Raw genomic sequence first — 22,354 nt, forward strand, 5'->3', positions numbered from 1 at the left:
TAAATACATGGAACCAACTGCATTTCGACCTCATGGTACTAATCATTCAAACTAATTGTGTATCATTTGACCTCATTATTTATGGCATGTATACTTGGGCCCCTGTGACGCTGCTTGCAGCTTTAATTTCTTCATCTTCTTTCTTCTTTCTTCCGTAACTTTTTTCGTCAAGCCGTTTGAGAAAACCACTGAACCAAATAGTCTGAAATTGCTCTATATTGATAGTCTCTAATATGAACTGGTGCAACATGCTTTCAGAATTTTGATTGGCCAATTAATTTGGCAACCATATTGGATTGAAATAAAACCGGAAGTGGTTGTTTGACAACTTTCTGAGGGTCTAGGCGTCTAGATTTTTTTATGGTATATAGTACAACTCATGTGTAATAAATATCAGAAATAAAAACTTTAGCGGTCATGTGACTTTTCCCGCCATTTTGTTTTTCCTAAAAACGGCAAAAAACACTTTAAAATCTTCTTCTTCAGAACTGCCAAGTAAAATGTTCTCATATTCAGTACTTAGCTTCTACATATGGAGCAAATTTAGATTTGAGAAATTCATTATGATTGGTCACGTGGTTTGACTGCCATTTTGGATTTGTTCTCAACAGGAAGTAGTTTTTTACTCATGCCACACTTGAGCGTTAATCTCAAATATTGCGTCATGGCATGTCCCTATCTAACCCTTTCAGAAACCTAAAAAAAATTTCAGATCAGTCACATGGTTTCGCCGCCATCTTGGATTTTAAACAAAATTGATCAAAAGTTTGGGCATTTGTTTCTCAGAGGTGATTCAACGAATCTACTAGATGTTTTTATATTTACCATGCCTGGCCTCAACTGCATATGAAAAAAATAATATATTTTCGATAAGTCACGTGGTTTGGCCGCCATCTTGCATTTTGTGAAAATTGAAATTATGCAACTACATGTTTTGTATTAGTCCGATTGGAATAAAATGTTGTATGTGTATTCTACTCTTTAGATACATTCTTTCCCCTGAATGGCATATGGCTAGGTCATGTGGCTACACGCCCATGGGGTGGGGGCTTCTAACCTCATTAATATGCATAGCTGCTATATCTCAAGCACTGTTGCAGTTAGGAAGATGATTCCTGTGTTATCATGACAACAGTGAACAAGCAATTTCATTAAAATAACAGATTACCATATATGGTCATGTGAACTCATTAATATGCATAACTGTTATATCTCAAGCACTGTTGCAGGTAGGAAGATGATTCCTGTGTTATCATGACAACAGTGAACCTTAGATTTGATTAAAATAACAGATGACCATATATGGTCATGTGAGCTCATTAATATGCATAATCGTTGTATCTCAAACACTGTTGCAGTTAGGAAGATGAATCCTGTGTTATCATGACTATGTTGAACAAGATATTTGATTAAAATAACAGATGATGACCATATATTAATAACCTTTATATCTCAAATAAATATATGGAACCAACTGCATTTCGACCTCATGGTACTAATCATTCAAACTAATTGTGTATCATGTGTATCATTTGACATTATTTATGGCATGTATACTTGGGCCCCTGTGATGCTGCTTGCAGCTTTAATTAGGGGCCCAAGCCCGAAGGGCGAGGCCCCTATTCTTATTGTCCGGTTTTTTCTTTCTTTCTTCTTTCCGCCGCAACTTTTTTCGTCAAGCCGTTTGAGAAAACCGCTGAACGGAATGGTCTGATAATGCTCTATACTGATAGTCCCTAATGTGAACTGGTGCAACATGCTTTCAGAATTTAGATTGGTCAATTAGTTTGGCAGCCATATTGGATTGAAATAAAACCGGAAGTGGCTGTTTGACCACTTTCTGAGGGTCTAGGCGTCTAGATTTTGTTATGGTATATAGTACAACTCATGTGTAATAGATATCAGTAATAAAAACTTTAGCGGTCACATGACTTTTCCCGCCATTTTGTTTTTCCTAAAAACGGCAAAAAACACTTGAAAATCTTCTTCTTCAGAACCACCTAGCAGAATGCTCTCATATGTTGTATTTAGCTTCTATATATGAATACCATTTACGTTTGAAAACATTATTACGATTGGTCACGTGGTTTGGCCACCATTTTGGATTTCTTCTAAACAGGAAGTAGTTTTTTACTCTGGCAACACTTGAGGGATTATTTTCAATTTTGCTTCATGGCATCTGTATATCAAACCCTTTCAGAAACCTAAAAAAGATTTCAGATCAGTCACATGGTTTGGCCGCCATCTTGGATTTTAAGCAAAATTGACCAAAAGTTTGGGCATTTGTTTCTCAGAGGTGATTCAACCAATCTAATAGATGTTTTTATATTTACCATGCCTGGCTTTAGCTCCATATGAGAAAAATAATATTATTTTGATCAGTCACATGGTTTGGCCGCCATCTTGGATTTTTTCGAAAACAAATCTTGTGCAATTACATGTGTTGTATTGGTCCGATTTGGCTAAAATTGTATATGTGCATTCTACTCTTGAGATGCATTCTTTTAACCGAATGGCACGTGGCTGGGTTTTGTCGCTGGGCGCCTGAGGGGTGGGGGCTTCTAACCTCATTAATATGCATAACTGATATATCTCAAGCACTGTTGGAGTTAGGAAGATGAAACCTGTGTTATTATGACAACATTAAACAATTGATTTCATTAAAATAACAGATTACCATATATGGTCATGTGAACTCATTAATATGCATAACCATTATATCTCAAACACTGTTGTAGTAAGGAAGATGATTCCTGTGTTATCATGACAACAGTGAACAAGAGATTTGATTAAAATAACAGATGACCATATATGGTCATGTGAACTCATTAATATGCATAACCATTATATCTTAAACACTGTTGCAGTTAGGAAGATGAATCCTGTGTTATTATGACAACAGTGAACAAGAGATTTGATTAAAATAACAGATGACCATATATGGTCATGTGAACTCATTAATATGCATAACCATTATATCTCAAACACTGTTGCAGTTAGGAAGATGAATCCTGTGTTATTATGACAACAGTGAACAAGAGATTTGATTAAAATAACCGATGACCATATATGGTCATGTGAACTCATTAATATGCAAAGCAGTCATATCTAAAACACTGTCGCAGAGCAGGACATGTAGCTAGTGTCATTATGAAGACATTGAATGAAAGATGTAACTGACATTAGAAATGGCTATATATGATTATGTAATCTCATTATTGTGCATAAGAACATGGCTCATTGTATATCCTGAAAACCATATTTTGATAACCAAAATAGGTAAATACATGGTACCAAGTTCATTTCGACCTCATGTTACTGATAATTCAAGCTACCTGATTGTCTAACATGTGACCTCATTAATTATGAAACAGAATCTTGTCAGCTTGGGCCCCGGTGACGCCGCTTGCGGCTTTAATCTTCTTCTTCTTCTTCTTCTTTCTTCCACAACTTCTTTCGTCAAGCCGTTTGAGAAAACTGCTAAACTGAATAGTCTGAAAAAGCTCTATACTTATAGTCCCTAATGTGACCTAGTGCAACATGCTTTCAGAATTTTGATTGCCCAATTAGTTTGGCAGCCATATTGGATTGAAATAAAACCGGAAGTGGCTGTTTGACCACTTTCCGAGGGTCTAGGCTTCTAGATTTTTTTATGGTATATAGTACAACTCATGTGTAATAAATATCAGCAATAAAAACGTTAGCGGTCATGTGACTTTTCCCGCCATTTTGTTTTTCCTAAAAACGGCAAAAAACACTTTAAAATCTTCTTCTTCAGAACCACCAAGCAGAATGCTCTCATATGTAGTATTTAGCTTCTATATATGAATACCATTTATGTTTGAAAAAATGTTTACGATTGGTCACGTGGTTTGGCCACCATTTTGGATTTCTTCTAAACAGGAAGTAGTTTTTTACTCTGGCAACACTTGGGGGAATATTTTCAGTTTTGCTTCATGGCATCTATGTATCAAGCCCTTTCAGAAACCTAAAAAAATATTCAGATCAGTCACATGGTTTGGCCGCCATTTTGGATTTTAAGCAAAATTGACCAAAAGTTTGGGTATTTGTTTCTCAGAGACGATTCAACCAATCTACTAGATGTTTTTATATTTACCATGTCTTGCCTTAGCTGCATACGAGAAAAATAATATTATTTTGATCAGTCACGTGGTTTGGCCGCCATCTTGGATTTTGTGAAAATAGAAATTATGCAACTACATGTTTTGTATTAGTCTGATTTCTTTCAAATTTTGTATGTGCATTTGTGTCATCAGATGGATCATTTTGCCCCAATAGCACACTGTTAGGCCACGTGGCTGGGCACCCATGGGGTGGGGGCTTCTAACCTTATTAATATGCATAACTGTTATAACTCAAGCACTGTTGTAGTTAGGATGATGAATCCTGTGTTATTATGACAACGTTGAACAAGAGATTCGATTAAAATAACAAATGACCATATATGGTCATGTGAGCTCATTAATATGCATAACTGTCATATCTCAAACACTGTTGCAGTTTGGAAGTGGAATCCTGTGTTATTATGACAACATTGAACAAAAGATTTAATTAAAATAACAGATGACCATATATAGTCATGTGAGCTCATTAATATGCGTAATCGTTATATCTCAAACACTGTTGCAGTTAGGAAGATGAATCCTGTGTCATTATGACAACAAGTGAACAAGAGATCTGATTAAAATAACAGATAACCATATATGGTCATGTGAACTCATTAATATGCATAGCAGTCATATCTAAAACACTGTCGCAGTTAGGAAGATGAATCCTGTGTTATTATTACAACAGTGAACAAGAGATTTGTTTAAAAATAACAGATGACCATATATGGTCATGTGAACTCATTAATATACATAGCAGTCATATCTGAAACACTATCGCAGAGCAGGACATGTAAGTAGTGTCATTATGAAGACATTGAATGAAAGATGTAACTGACATTAGAAATGGCTATATATGATTATGTAATCTCATTATTGTGCATAAGAACATGGCTCATTATATATCCTGAAAACCATATTTCGATAACCAAACCAGGTAAATACATGGTACCAACTTCATTTCGACCTCATGTTACTGATAATACAATCTACCTGACTGTCTAACATGTGACCACATTAATTATGAAACAGAATCTTATCAGCTTGGGCCCCGGTGACGCCGCTTGCGGCTTTAATCTTTCTTTCTTTCTTTCTTCCGTAACTTTTTTCGTCAAGCCGTTTGAGAAAACTGCTGAACGGAATAGTCTGATAATGCTCTATACTGATAGTCCCTAATGTGAACTGGTGCAACATGCTTTCAGAATTTAGATTGGTCAATTAGTTTGGCAGCCATATTGGATTGAAATAAAACCGGAAGTGGCTGTTTGACCACTTTCTGAGGGTCTAGGCGTCTAGATTTTTTTATGGTATATAGTACAACTCATGTGTAATAAATATCAGCAATAAAAAGTTTAGCGGTCATGTGACTTTTCCCGCCATTTTGTTTTTCCTAAAAACGGCAAAAAACACTTAAAAATCTTCTTCTTCAGAACCACCAAGCAGAATGCTCTCATATGTAGTATTTAGCTTCTATATATGAATCCCAATTATGTTTGAAAAAATGTTTACGATTGGTCACGTGGTTTGGCCACCATTTTGGATTTCTTCTAAACAGGAAGTAGTTTTTTACTCTCGCAACACTTGAGGGAATATTTTCAATTTTGCTTCATGGCATCTGCGTATCAAGCCCTTTCAGAAACCTAAAAAAAATTTCAGATCAGTCACATGGTTTGGCCGCCATTTTGGATTTTAAGCAAAATTTACCAAAAGTTTGGGTATTTGTTTCTCAGAGACGATTCAACCAATCTACTAGATGTTTTTATATTTACCATGCCTGGCCTTAGCTGCATACGAGAAAAATAATATTATTTTGATCAGTCACGTGGTTTGGCCGCCATCTTGGATTTTGTGAAAATAGAAATTATGCAACTACATGTTTTGTATTAGTCTGATTTCTTTCAAATTTTGTATGTGCATTTGTGTCATCAGATGCATCATTTTGCCCCAATAGCACACTGTTAGGCCACGTGGCTGGGCACCCATGGGGTGGGGGCTTCTAACCTCATTAATATGCATAACTGTCATATCTCAAACACTGTTGCAGTTAGGAAGTGGAATCCTGTGTTATTATGACAACATTGAACAAAAGATTTGATTAAAATAACAGATGACCATATATAGTCACGTGAGCTCATTAATATGCGTAAGTGTTATATCTCAAACACTGTTGCAGTAAGGAAGATGAATCCTGTGTCATTATGACAACAGTGAACAAGAGATTTGATCAAAATAACAGATAACCATACATGGTCATGTGAACTCATTAATATGCATAACCATTATATCTTAAACACTGTCGCAGTTAGGAAGATGAATCCTGTGTCATTATGACAACAGTGAACAAGAGATTTGATTAAATAACAGATAACCATATATGGTCATGTGAACTCATTAATATGCATAGCAGTCATATCTAAAACACTGACGCAGTTAGGAAGATGAATCCTGTGTTATTATGATAACAGTGAACAAGAGATTTGATTAAAATAACAGATGACCATATATGGTCATGTGACTCACTGATATGCATAACCATTATATCTTAAACACTGTTGCAGTTAGGAAGATGAATCCTTTGTTATTATGACAACAGTGAACAAGAGATTTGATTAAAATAACAGATGACCATATATGGTCATGTGAACTCATTAATATGCAAAGCAGTCATATCTAAACACTGTCGCAGAGCAGGACATGTAACTAGTGTCATTATGAAGACATTGAATGAAAGATGTAACTGACATTAGAAATGGCTATATATGATTATGTAATCTCATTATTGTGCATAAGAACATGGCTCATTATATATCCTGAAAACCATATTTCGATAACCAAACCAGGTAAATACATGGTACCAACTTCATTTTGACCTCATGTTACTAATAATTCAAGCTACCTGATTGTCTAACATGTGACCACATTAATTATGAAACAGAATCTTGTCAGCTTGGGCCCCGGTGACGCCGCTTGCGGCTTTAATTTCTATATTTACAGTTAGTTTGCTTTGTTTTGTGTATTTGTCCAGATTATCTAAGGAGAACTGTAATTTATTTTTAATTTCAGATAGCATGACAATGCCATCTGCATATAACAGACAACTAACTGGTCTTCAAAAAAATCTGGTAAGTCGTTAATAAAAATATTAAATAATGTTGAGACTAGAATTCTTTGGTCAAACACCCGTTAGTTTTAATTGTATAGGTAACATTGCTGTACATATTTTAATAATTTCTTAAATACATCACATGTAGGCCATCATGGCAAACATTATCAAAGGCCTTTCTTAGGTCAACAAAACATGCATCAACTCTTTTCGTGTTTTTGTTTTGATTTACTTCCTAGTTTGTTTTCAGTTATTTCTAAGTAATCTGTTAGGCCAGACTTTTTTTATTCCTTGTTTCGCGAGTTTTTATTAGGCAATTTTTTTGAGGAGGGCAGAAAGAAAATAAAATTAATTCTTTTTTTCCATTAGATTTGTGTGATTCTCAAAGAATTGTAAGTGAGATCATTGATCGGAGAGAAGAAATGAAATAAAATTTTATTCCATGTATAACCTTGTTTCTCATCTGCGTGAGACTTCGGTACTATGATCATGATACCCCCACGAAAATGCAACTTGGCTTTGTTATGCAGCGGGCGCGAGAAATTACGCTGAAATAAAATTATATTTTTATTTCATTTTCGGCTCTTGTTCATTCGGCGGGTTCGCGAAACAAGGGATAATAAAAGTCTGGCCTTAATCTTTTATTTAGTACACTTGTAAACAACTTGATATGGTAATTTCCCTATAGTTGGAGGGATTGGATTTTAATCTTGATTTATGGATTAGTACTATTAAACTCCAGGATTCAGGATAAATAAACCATATTAAAAAACTTATGTATGGCATCTTTTAAATAGAATTGATCACTTTTGAACTTTTCATTTCACATGAAATGAATTACCAAACAAACAAACTCTAAGTGTACACATGTCTACAATAACAAAGTATATTGATATAGTGTTATTTTCTTCTCCATTTTGACATGTTTTTCTTAAATCTTCAAAGACAGAGCCAAATTACATATACTAAAAATTTACATTTCCTGTTGAAATGTTTACAACATACAGACTCTTTTTTAGCTCCGCTGTCGACTTTGTTGAGCGGAGCTTATCATATGAGTGATTGTCCGTCGTCGTCCGTGTCAATGTTTTACTTTTTCGACTTCTTCTTGAAAACTACAAGCCTGAATGCTTTGATACTTGGTGTATATGTACCTTGGGTAGACCTCTCTCAGATTTGTTCATTTCATGATCATATCTTCAATTCTCTAATTTTGGTGAATACTTTTGTCATTTTTGGTAAAAAGTGATATTTTCGACTTCTTGTTAAAAACCGCAAGTCCAATTGCTTTGATATTACATATATAGGTACTACATGTGGACCTTTCTCAGATTTGTTCATTTTGTAATGATATCTTTAATTCTCTAATTTTGGTGAATATTTTTGTCATTTTTGGTAAAAAGTGATATTTTCTTCTTGTTAAAAACCACAATCATTTATGGTGAAAAATGATATTTTTGAATTTTTGTTGAAAACAGCAAGTCCCATTGCATTGATACTATTCATATTATTCATTTTCTAATGATATCTTCTGTTCTATAATTCAAATGTACATTGCAAACAGCGGAGCTATCTCAGCCGAGAGGCTGCTTGTTTTCATTTGGTTTAGATGTATTCATAGCAAGAATTGCTCCATTTAATCATTCACACTGCAAGACTTTTTTGTTGTTGCCATAACAACATTTTTTATGGCTAGAAATTATTGTGACTTTGATGACAAAATATAAGTCATTGACCTCAAAAATTTTCACTGTCTTAGAAGAATTTGGCTTTTCTCAAAATTAAACTGGTATTATATGCAGTGAAAAGGAGTACTGTAGAATACTTTATTTTCAATCAGAATTAATTTTTGCTGAAAATAAAACCAGCAAATACACTGTTCCTATATTTTACATTCAACGCGTCAAAAATCAGTGAAAATAAAGTTAATACAAAATATCCAAAAAATCTTTTCAGCTAAAATAAAATATTTGCAATACAATAGAAACTGGTATCACTAGTTATCATAAAGTATAGGATGAAATCAAAATTTGTGATGTTTTTTTATATGATTGCGATATTCTCATGATAATGTCATTTTTGTTGCTTTGAGTTATAGAGATATTATGAGTATATATAATGAACCACCTCCTGGTATGTGTGTGGTACCAGATAAAGACAACATCACTAAGGTATGTACTAATGAACCACCTCCTGGTATGTGTGTGGTGCCGGATAAAGACAACATCACTAAGGTATGTACTAATGAACCACCGCCTGGTATGTGTGTGGTACCGGATAAAGACAACATCACTAAGGTATGTACTAATGAACCACCTCCTGGTATGTGTGTGGTACCAGATAAAGACAACATCACTAAGGTATGTACTAATGAACCACCTCCTGGTATGTGTGTGGTACCAGATAAAGACAACATCACTAAGGTATGTACCAATGAACCACCTCCTGGTATGTGTGTGGTACCAGATAAAGACAACATCACTAAGGTATGTACTAATGAACCACCTCCTGCTGTGTGTGTGGTACAAGATAAAGACGACATCACTAAGGTATGTACTAGTGAACCACCTCCTGCTGTGTGTGTTGTACCAGATAAAGACGACATCACTAAGGTATGTACTAGTGAACCACCTCCTGGTATGTGTGTGGTACCAGATAAAGACGACATCACTAAGGTATGTACTAGTGAACCACCTCCTGCTGTGTGTGTGGTACCAGATAAAGACAACATAACTAAGGTATGTACTAGTGAACCACCTCCTGCTGTGTGTGTTGTACCAGATAAAGACGACATCACTAAGGTATGTACTAGTGAACCACCTCCTGGTATGTGTGTGTGGTACCAGATAAAGACGACGTCACTAAGGTATGTACTAGTGAACCACCTCCTGGTATGTGTGTGGTACCAGATAAAGACGACATCACTAAGGTATGTACTAGTGAACCACCTCCTGCTGTGTGTGTGGTACCAGATAAAGACAACATTACTAAGGTATGTACTAATGAACCACCTCCTGCTGTGTGTGTTGTACCAGATAAAGACAACATCACTAAGGTATGTACTAATGAACCACCTACTGGTATGTGTGTGGTACCAGATAAAGATGACATAACTAAGGTATGTACTAATGAACCACCTCCTGGTATGTGTGTGGTGCCGGATAAAGACAACATCACTAAAGTATGCACAACTAAACCATCTCCTGGTATGTGTGTGGTACCAGATAAAGATTACATCACTAAGGTATGTACTACTAAACCACCTCCTGGTATGTGTGTGGTACCGGATAAAGACAACATCACTAAGATATGTACTAATGAACCACCTTCTGGTATGTGTGTGGTACCGGATAAAGACAACATCACTAAAGTATGCACAACTAAACTACCTCCTGGTATGTGAGTGGTACCAGATAAAGATGACATAACTAAGGTATGTACTAATGAACCACCTCCTGGTATGTGTGTGGTACCAGATAAAGATGACATAACTAAGGTATGTACTAATGAACCACCTCCTGGTATGTGTGTGGTACCGGATAAAGACAACATCACTAAAGTATGCACAACTAAACCACCTCCTGGTATGTGTGTGGTACCAGATAAAGATTACATCACTAAGGTATGTACTACTAAACCACCTCCTGGTATGTGTGTGGTACCGGATAAAGACAACATCACTAAGATATGTACTAATGAACCACCTTCTGGTATGTGTGTGGTACCGGATAAAGACAACATCACTAAAGTATGCACAACTAAACTACCTCCTGGTATGTGAGTGGTACCAGATAAAGATGACATAACTAAGGTATGTACTAATGAACCACCTCCTGGTATGTATGTGGTACCGGATAAAGACAACATCACTAAAGTATGCACAACTAAACTACCTCCTGGTATGTGAGTGGTACCAGATAAAGATGACATAACTAAGGTATGTACTAATAAACCACCTCCTGGTACGTGTGTGGTACCGGATAAAGATGACATCACTAAAGTATGCACAACTAAACCACCTCCTAGTATGTGTGTGGTACCGGATAAAGATGACATAACTAAGGTATGCACTTCTGATGAACCACCTCCTGGTATGTGTGTGGTACCGAATAAAGATGACATCACTACAGTATGTACTAATAAACCACCTCCTGGTATGTGTGTGGTACCGGATAAAGACGAAATCACTAAGGTATGTACTAATGAACCACCTGGTATATGTGTGGTACTGGAAAAAGATCAACTGCGCTCTTTAGCTTTCTGTTAATCTGGAGTCTGGGACAAAGAATTGAAAGTCTGTGCCCCTTAGGCTAATGTTAATTTTGAGTCCTAGTACATTTGAAATCAGAATTGATATGTCTATGCCCCTTAGGCTGCTGATATTTCAATGTTTTGTCTTTTTGTCTTGTAGGTTCATGCGTTAATAACTGGACCATTTGAATCTCTATATGAAGGCGGCTTCTTCCATTTTTTAATTCAATTTCTGCAAGACTATTCAATCAGACCAACTCGAGTTATATTAATAACGACAGGAGATGGTTAAGTTCGATTTAATGCAAATCTATATCGTAATGGTAAAGTGTGTCTATATTGGGGTGAGTAATGCTCGTTTATATCTTTATAGTTAACTTTTCACCACCATGTCCCTCTTTTCATCACAAATTCACAAAATAGTACTGTTTATAGTCTGCACTTTACCTCAGAAGATCGGGACAAAAATAGCCAAATTTTTTGATTAAAAACTGAAAATTGACTGAAATTGTGTCTGTTGACTCCAAAATTAAAAATTTTGGTTCATTTTCAGAAATATTTAAGAATATTAAATAAATATTTCATTCTTATTCCCCCACTGCCCACCTCCCCTATCATATTAAACGTTTTATCCAAAGAATCCTTTGAGTTTTCTTTGAGATGAATACATCTAACATTCTTATTCCCCCACTGCCCACCTCCCCTATCATATTAAACGTTTTATCCAAAGAATCCTTTGAGTTTTCTTTGAGATGAATACATCTAACATTCTTATTCCCCCACTGCCCACCTCCCCTATCATATTAAACGTTTTATCCAAAGAATCCTTTGAGTTTTCTTTGTGAAGAATACATCTAACATTCTTATTCCCCCACTGCCCACCTCCCCTATCATATTAAACGTTTTATCCAAAGAATCCTTTGAGTTTTCTTTGTGATGAATATATCTAACATTCTTATTCCCCCACTGCCCACCTCCCCTATCATATTAAACGTTTTATCCAAAGAATCCTTTGAGTTTTCTTTGAGATGAATATATCTAACATTCTTATTCCCCCACTGCCCACCTCCCCTATCATAGTTTTTCTTGCTATTCGATCTGTACCTTCCCATATAAAATTGTATATTGGTTTTTGAACTTGTTTCAAAACATTATTTTGCACATATGTATTAGATAGAATATATGTAAATTGAGATAACCCAAATGTTTTGATTATCTGAATCTTCCCAAACAGGGAGAGTTTTCTGCACTTCCATAGATTAAGGATTCTTTTCAGATTTCTTAGGGGTTTTTCTATATTTTTTTCTCTCATTTCCACTCTATCGTATGAATAGTATACTCCTACAATCTTAATAGGCGAGGTGGGCCACTTTACCCCGAATTTCTCATCTTTTTTGTTTCTCCATTTTCCCAGCCAGACCGCTTCAGTTTTTTCTTTGTTTATTTTCAACCCAGAGCATGTCTGAAATGTTTTCATCTTGCATAATAGAACTTCCACAGATTTACAGTCAGAGACAGCATGTCATATCATCCACAAATGGGGATTCCTTAACATGCTGCCCTGCCACTGAAATACCAATAATATTTTTGTCTTCCCTTATTGCAATAAGTAATGTTTCCAGTACCAATATAAATAAAGCTGGCGATAAAGGATCCCATTGTCTCACCCCTCTTTGGACTTAAAAATATCCTGTGCTATAACCATTATTCATTAAGCTGCTTTGAATGTTTGTGTACATTACTTTGACCCATCTACCGAAATTTTCCCCAAATCCAAATTTTTCTAAAACACGTAAAAGAAATTTCCAATTGACGGTGTCGAAGGCCTTTTCAAAGTCTATTGCCAACAAGATGCCAGGCAAACCCTGCTCCAGTGTATAGTTGTAAATTTCGTCTATCAGTCTTATATAATCTCCTGCAATTCTTCCCTTCACAAAAGCAACCTGGAATAAACCAATTATCTCAGGCAAGATTTGTTCAACTCTTTTTGCTAAACATTTTGATGCAAGTTTCATGTCCACGTTTAAAAGTGTGATTGGCCGCCAGTTTTTAAGTTGCTGTTGGTCTCTCCCTTGTTTTTCAATTAAAGTTATTATACCTTGACGTTGTGAGACTGAGAATTCCCCTTTATGGTACCCAGAATTTAGGGAATCAACAACCATTTTTCCCACTATGGGCCAAAAGGTCTTGTAGAACTCTGAAGTCAATCCATCATTTCCCGGGCTCCTATTTTTTGGAAGTGATTTCAACATATTGAATACCTCCCCAATGGATAGTAGTCCCTCACAAACATTTTTTGATTTTTCCTCCAGTTTGGGTGTTTTGTCATTTAAAAATTCCTGCAGGTTTGGGTTCTCTTTAGTGATTGCCCTATAGAGATCTTCATAAAATGATTTTATTTCCAGAAGTACCTCTTTATGATTTTCTATAGTTCTATTGTTCTTTTTAAGTCGCGTTATAACCGATCTACTTTTTTTTGTTTTTAATAAACCCAGGAAGTATTTATTATTCTTTTCGCTTTTTTCATACCAGCTTGCTCTAGATCTAATTATTTGCCCTTCTGTGATGTAATCGTATTCTTTTTCTAGTTCATGTCTGGCTTCCTCTAAATTATTTAAATTATTTTCAGTTGGGGTGTTGCAACATAATTTTTCCAGGAGTATAATTTCCCTTTCACATTCTTTAATTTTATCTTTACGGCTTTTAGCCCTTTTTTTTACAGTATTTTATAGAGAATTCTCTTATTTTATATTTTATGTAGTCCCAAATAAATCCCTTATCCTTGTTTTCTACTTCCATTTTCCACACTGAAATTTTTTCTGTCAAACTTTTTACAAAGACTTCGTCATTTACAAGGCTAGCATTGAATTTCCAGTGTGATGGACCTCGATTTAATTCGGCTAAGTTAAGTATAAGTTGAACTGCATAATGGTCTGATTGCACTTCTGGAATAATCTCAACTTTATTCACCAGGCTTTGCAGGTCATTCGATATGAACATGTAATCTAGCCTACTTTGTATTACATAAGGTTTACCTCTCCGCCATGTGAATCGCTGTACCTCTGGGTTCAATAGACGCTAGATATACATTGTATTTTTCCATAATGTCGTTCATTTGGTTTGCTGATTTTTGCCAAAATTTGGGGTTACCTCCTCCTCTATCTAATTTTAAGTTCATTGCAAAATTTAGATCCCCTCCCCAAATTATCTTGCTTTGTGGTTCAAAGGGATTGTCCAACAGCAACTGGTCAATTTGTGACAAAAAGTGGTTATGTTCTATTTCTCTGTTAGGAGCATATGTGTTTAAAATTATAAAGGATCTTCCACCACATACCGCATGGAGCAGAACATACCTACCATCCTCCCGGTCAATAATGCATTTTTTAATGGATAAATTCAAATCTTTAGCTATCACCATCACCCCCCTGCTAGCGCTTGTACCATGGGCGAACCAGCACTGGCCTTTAAATTGTAATGACCAAAACTGTTCATCTGATGGGGTGCTATGTGTTTCTTGTAGTAAAATTAGGTTAGCTTTTTTCTTGTTCAGCCAGATTGAAATCTTTTTTCTTTTCTTGTAATCCCGCAACCCCCTGGCATTGAAGGTTAAAATACTAAGTTCCATCAATCACATAATTATACATATAATCAGGTTTCAAGTTGAAATATTTTGCCCATTTTTGAAGTATAACAACAACATAACTTAAATAAAAACATATAAAAGCTAAAACAAATAATCCACACATGAATACATAACAAGAGATTGAGTTAACCAAAAGGTGAAGTGCAGGTGTTACCATGTCGGTAGAAACAAATTACTTACAAAAAAACACCTATCTTACCTCCGGCCCCAAAATGACAGTTACTCACATGTAAACCTCATCAAAGCTCAAATCAATTTTAGTTCCATTTAATGTAATATTACTCATTTAATGTCCTTAACTGTCATCTGCTTCATCTTGCCGTCGTCCCCTTCGACCATTAATGTAGCGGGTACACGCCAAGCCACAAAACATCGTTTTTGGGGTTGTTCAGCCTTCAACTGCTTCTTGTACTCGAGTAGGCGTCTTCGTTCGGCTTGCACTGTTAAGCTGTTGTCATCAGTGATAAATATATGATTACCTTTATATGGGTAATTTCTCAGAATGCGTGGTGCCGACATAAGTATATTTCTGGTCTCGCCTGCATTTACAAATGCCACTTTTATTGGTCTGTGGTTTGTTGTTTTTTCCTTTTGACGGGTTCAAAAATGGCGGGTCTCTGTGCGCCCTCTGTAGCGCTATGTTCTTTACTGATTCTTGCAATTTGTCTTTCAATTTCAAAATATCTTTTCAGCAAATGCTTGAAATTTAGGTAGTTTGGCACTGTTTTTTTGAATTTTGAGAAATAGATATGTTTTCTAGCTAGTAGACTTATAAAGTTCACTTGCCAACTATATTCAGGATTCCCCAATATCAAACAAAGTTTATTTGGCACACTACTGAGTTGAAGTGCTTCCCCTAGATTTACAAAGATATCTTGCCATAGGGACACCACATACTTACATAAAGAGGTGTTTAGGCGTTTCTGGGTGATCATTGCAAAAGGTACATTTTTCTTCTGGGAAGCGTTGTGGGTTAATTTTGTGCAGTTGATAATTAGTGTACAGAATATTGTGTAAAAGTTTGAATTGAAATTCTCTGGTTTTCGTGTCTGTTGTTAAGTTGATGACCATTTTATACATTTGGTTCCATTCTATTACATTAGTGAATCTATTTTTAATTATTGACTGACTTCTGGGTTTCATAGAAATTCTGTTGATTAGCTCTCCTTTTAAGGATTTTCTTGTTATATTTTCCAGGTGAATTTGTTTATTTTCAACTATAATTGTTATTTCTTTACGTTCCAGGAATAGTGTCTGGGATAGTGTTACACAATCCAACCCATTTTAGTTTGTCAATCATTGTTAGACCTCTCCTCTGAAAATCAACCCAAGGTTTCATTCTTTTACCACTGTATAGATCAGATATGTATCTAATTCCTAGTTCATCAAACTTGCGGTAATATATTGATTTTCCCCCAATTTTGATTAATTTATTGTTCCATAAAATCTGATATATTCCTCTATGCTCGTTTATTTCTTGCCATATGTTTAAACAATCTAAAATAAATTCTGTAAATTTGACTGGGAGCAGTCTGGCTGAGAAGTTGCATTTTAATAATATGTACCCTCCAATTTTATTAATTTTGTCTTGTACAAAGAATTTCCAGGGATGGTGTATTTCGTCATTTATTAAACGTTTTATCCAAAGAATCCTTTGAGTTTTCTTTGTGAAGAATACATCTAACATTCTTATTCCCCCACTGCCCACCTCCCCTATCATATTAAACGTTTTATCCAAAGAATCCTTTGAGTTTTCTTTGAGATGAATACATCTAACATTCTTATTCCCCCACTGCCCACCTCCCCTATCATATTAAACGTTTTATCCAAAGAATCCTTTGAGTTTTCTTTGAGATGAATACATCTAACATTCTTATTCCCCCACTGCCCACCTCCCCTATCATATTAAACGTTTTATCCAAAGAATCCTTTGAGTTTTCTTTGTGAAGAATACATCTAACATTCTTATTCCCCCACTGCCCACCTCCCCTATCATATTAAACGTTTTATCCAAAGAATCCTTTGAGTTTTCTTTGTGATGAATATATCTAACATTCTTATTCCCCCACTGCCCACCTCCCCTATCATAGTTTTTCTTGCTATTCGGTCTGTACCTTCCCATATAAAATTGTATATTAGTTTTTGAACTTGTTTCAAAACATTATTTTGCACATATGTATTAGATAGAATATATGTAAATTGAGATAACCCAAATGTTTTGATTATCTGAATCTTCCCAAACAGGGAGAGTTTTCTGCACTTCCATAGATTAAGGATTCTTTTCAGATTTCTTAGGGGTTTTTCTATATTTGTTTCTCTCATTTCCACTCTATCGTATGAATAGTATACTCCCACAATCTTAATAGGCGAGGTGGGCCACTTTACCCAGAATTTCTCATCTTTTTTGTTTCTCCATTTTCCCAGGCAGACCGCTTCCGTTTTTCCTTTGTTTATTTTCAACCCAGAGCATGTCTGAAATGTTTTCATCTTGCATAATAAAACTTCCACAGATTTACAGTCAGAGAGAGACAGCATGTCATATCATCCGCAAATGCGGATTCCTTAACATGCTGCCCTGCCACTGAAATACCATTAATATTTTTGTCTTCCCTTATTGCAATAAGTAATGTTTCCAGTACCAATATAAATAAAGCTGGCGACAAAGGGTCCCATTGTCTCACCCCTCTTTGGACTTCAAAATATCCCGTGCTATAACCATTATTCATTAAGCTGCTTTGAATGTTTGTGTACATTACTTTGACCCATCTACAGAAATTTTCCCCAAATCCAAATTTTTCTAAAACACGTAAAAGAAATTTCCAATTGACGGTGTCGAAGGCCTTTTCAAAGTCTATTGCCAACAAGATGCCAGGCAAACCCTGCTCCAGTGTATAGTTGTAAATTTCGTCTATCAGTCTTATATAATCTCCTGCAATTCTTCCCTTCACAAAAGCAACCTGGAATAAACCAATTATCTCAGGCAAGATTTGTTCAACTCTTTTTGCTAAACATTTTGATGCAAGTTTCATGTCCACGTTTAAAAGTGTGATTGGCCGCCAGTTTTTAAGTTGCTGTTGGTCTCTCCCTTGTTTTTCAATTAAAGTTATTATACCTTGACGTTGTGAGACTGAGAATTCCCCTTTATGGTACCCAGAATTTAGGGAATCAACAACCATTTTTCCCACTATGGGCCAAAAGGTCTTGTAGAACTCTGAAGTCAATCCATCATTTCCCGGGCTCCTATTTTTTGGAAGTGATTTCAACATATTGAATACCTCCCCAATGGATAGTAGTCCCTCACAAACATTTTTTGATTTTTCCTCCAGTTTGGGTGTTTTGTCATTTAAAAATTCCTGCAGGTTTGGGTTCTCTTTAGTGATTGCCCTATAGAGATCTTCATAAAATGATTTTATTTCCAGAAGTACCTCTTTATGATTTTCTATAGTTCTATTGTTCTTTTTAAGTCGCGTTATAACCGATCTACTTTTTTTTGTTTTTAATAAACCCAGGAAGTATTTATTATTCTTTTCGCTTTTTTCATACCAGCTTGCTCTAGATCTAATTATTTGCCCTTCTGTGATGTAATCGTATTCTTTTTCTAGTTCATGTCTGGCTTCCTCTAAATTATTTAAATTATTTTCAGTTGGGGTGTTGCAACATAATTTTTCCAGGAGTATAATTTCCCTTTCACATTCTTTAATTTTATCTTTACGGCTTTTAGCCCTTTTTTTTACAGTATTTTATAGAGAATTCTCTTATTTTATATTTTATGTAGTCCCAAATAAATCCCTTATCCTTGTTTTCTACTTCCATTTTCCACACTGAAATTTTTTCTGTCAAACTTTTTACAAAGACTTCGTCATTTACAAGGCTAGCATTGAATTTCCAGTGTGATGGACCTCGATTTAATTCGGCTAAGTTAAGTATAAGTTGAACTGCATAATGGTCTGATTGCACTTCTGGAATAATCTCAACTTTATTCACCAGGCTTTGCAGGTCATTCGATATGAACATGTAATCTAGCCTACTTTGTATTACATAAGGTTTACCTCTCCGCCATGTGAATCGCTGTACCTCTGGGTTCAATAGACGCTAGATATACATTGTATTTTTCCATAATGTCGTTCATTTGGTTTGCTGATTTTTGCCAAAATTTGGGGTTACCTCCTCCTCTATCTAATTTTAAGTTCATTGCAAAATTTAGATCCCCTCCCCAAATTATCTTGCTTTGTGGTTCAAAGGGATTGTCCAACAGCAACTGGTCAATTTGTGACAAAAAGTGGTTATGTTCTATTTCTCTGTTAGGAGCATATGTGTTTAAAATTATAAAGGATCTTCCACCACATACCGCATGGAGCAGAACATACCTACCATCCTCCCGGTCAATAATGCATTTTTTAATGGATAAATTCAAATCTTTAGCTATCACCATCACCCCCCTGCTAGCGCTTGTACCATGGGCGAACCAGCACTGGCCTTTAAATTGTAATGACCAAAACTGTTCATCTGATGGGGTGCTATGTGTTTCTTGTAGTAAAATTAGGTTAGCTTTTTTCTTGTTCAGCCAGATTGAAATCTTTTTTCTTTTCTTGTAATCCCGCAACCCCCTGGCATTGAAGGTTAAAATACTAAGTTCCATCAATCACATAATTATACATATAATCAGGTTTCAAGTTGAAATATTTTGCCCATTTTTGAAGTATAACAACAACATAACTTAAATAAAAACATATAAAAGCTAAAACAAATAATCCACACATGAATACATAACAAGAGATTGAGTTAACCAAAAGGTGAAGTGCAGGTGTTACCATGTCGGTAGAAACAAATTACTTACAAAAAAACACCTATCTTACCTCCGGCCCCAAAATGACAGTTACTCACATGTAAACCTCATCAAAGCTCAAATCAATTTTAGTTCCATTTAATGTAATATTACTCATTTAATGTCCTTAACTGTCATCTGCTTCATCTTGCCGTCGTCCCCTTCGACCATTAATGTAGCGGGTACACGCCAAGCCACAAAACATCGTTTTTGGGGTTGTTCAGCCTTCAACTGCTTCTTGTACTCGAGTAGGCGTCTTCGTTCGGCTTGCACTGTTAAGCTGTTGTCATCAGTGATAAATATATGATTACCTTTATATGGGTAATTTCTCAGAATGCGTGGTGCCGACATAAGTATATTTCTGGTCTCGCCTGCATTTACAAATGCCACTTTTATTGGTCTGTGGTTTGTTGTTTTTTCCTTTTGACGGGTTCAAAAATGGCGGGTCTCTGTGCGCCCTCTGTAGCGCTATGTTCTTTACTGATTCTTGCAATTTGTCTTTCAATTTCAAAATATCTTTTCAGCAAATGCTTGAAATTTAGGTAGTTTGGCACTGTTTTTTTGAATTTTGAGAAATAGATATGTTTTCTAGCTAGTAGACTTATAAAGTTCACTTGCCAACTATATTCAGGATTCCCCAATATCAAACAAAGTTTATTTGGCACACTACTGAGTTGAAGTGCTTCCCCTAGATTTACAAAGATATCTTGCCATAGGGACACCACATACTTACATAAAGAGGTGTTTAGGCGTTTCTGGGTGATCATTGCAAAAGGTACATTTTTCTTCTGGGAAGCGTTGTGGGTTAATTTTGTGCAGTTGATAATTAGTGTACAGAATATTGTGTAAAAGTTTGAATTGAAATTCTCTGGTTTTCGTGTCTGTTGTTAAGTTGATGACCATTTTATACATTTGGTTCCATTCTATTACATTAGTGAATCTATTTTTAATTATTGACTGACTTCTGGGTTTCATAGAAATTCTGTTGATTAGCTCTCCTTTTAAGGATTTTCTTGTTATATTTTCCAGGTGAATTTGTTTATTTTCAACTATAATTGTTATTTCTTTACGTTCCAGGAATAGTGTCTGGGATAGTGTTACACAATCCAACCCATTTTAGTTTGTCAATCATTGTTAGACCTCTCCTCTGAAAATCAACCCAAGGTTTCATTCTTTTACCACTGTATAGATCAGATATGTATCTAATTCCTAGTTCATCAAACTTGCGGTAATATATTGATTTTCCCCCAATTTTGATTAATTTATTGTTCCATAAAATCTGATATATTCCTCTATGCTCGTTTATTTCTTGCCATATGTTTAAACAATCTAAAATAAATTCTGTAAATTTGACTGGGAGCAGTCTGGCTGAGAAGTTGCATTTTAATAATATGTACCCTCCAATTTTATTAATTTTGTCTTGTACAAAGAATTTCCAGGGATGGTGTATTTCGTCATTTATTAAACGTTTTATCCAAAGAATCCTTTGAGTTTTCTTTGTGAAGAATACATCTAACATTCTTATTCCCCCACTGCCCACCTCCCCTATCATATTAAACGTTTTATCCAAAGAATCCTTTGAGTTTTCTTTGAGATGAATACATCTAACATTCTTATTCCCCCACTGCCCACCTCCCCTATCATATTAAACGTTTTATCCAAAGAATCCTTTGAGTTTTCTTTGAGATGAATACATCTAACATTCTTATTCCCCCACTGCCCACCTCCCCTATCATATTAAACGTTTTATCCAAAGAATCCTTTGAGTTTTCTTTGTGAAGAATACATCTAACATTCTTATTCCCCCACTGCCCACCTCCCCTATCATATTAAACGTTTTATCCAAAGAATCCTTTGAGTTTTCTTTGTGATGAATATATCTAACATTCTTATTCCCCCACTGCCCACCTCCCCTATCATAGTTTTTCTTGCTATTCGGTCTGTACCTTCCCATATAAAATTGTATATTAGTTTTTGAACTTGTTTCAAAACATTATTTTGCACATATGTATTAGATAGAATATATGTAAATTGAGATAACCCAAATGTTTTGATTATCTGAATCTTCCCAAACAGGGAGAGTTTTCTGCACTTCCATAGATTAAGGATTCTTTTCAGATTTCTTAGGGGTTTTTCTATATTTGTTTCTCTCATTTCCACTCTATCGTATGAATAGTATACTCCCACAATCTTAATAGGCGAGGTGGGCCACTTTACCCAGAATTTCTCATCTTTTTTGTTTCTCCATTTTCCCAGGCAGACCGCTTCCGTTTTTCCTTTGTTTATTTTCAACCCAGAGCATGTCTGAAATGTTTTCATCTTGCATAATAAAACTTCCACAGATTTACAGTCAGAGAGAGACAGCATGTCATATCATCCGCAAATGCGGATTCCTTAACATGCTG

General features: G+C 35.5%; 2 pseudogenes across 2 annotated transcripts in view; both read left to right on the forward strand.

The window, feature by feature from the left end:
• The window catches only part of LOC102810266 (uncharacterized), a 152,724-nt pseudogene that overhangs the window by 77,242 nt on the left and 53,128 nt on the right, over positions 1-22,354 (forward strand). The window lies entirely within an intron of this gene.
• The window catches only part of LOC146729941 (ubiquitin-conjugating enzyme E2 Z-like), a 34,657-nt pseudogene that overhangs the window by 2,824 nt on the left and 9,479 nt on the right, over positions 1-22,354 (forward strand). Inside the window, exons 2-4 of the transcript XR_014927886.1 lie at positions 7,191-7,249; positions 9,329-9,401; positions 11,642-11,825. The product of XR_014927886.1 is annotated as a ubiquitin-conjugating enzyme E2 Z-like (transcript). The remainder of the gene's footprint in view (positions 1-7,190; positions 7,250-9,328; positions 9,402-11,641; positions 11,826-22,354) is intronic.

Source organism: Saccoglossus kowalevskii, chromosome 20, assembly GCF_978046115.1.
Source record: "Saccoglossus kowalevskii chromosome 20, keSacKowa6.1, whole genome shotgun sequence".
NCBI lineage: Eukaryota > Metazoa > Hemichordata > Enteropneusta > Harrimaniidae > Saccoglossus > Saccoglossus kowalevskii.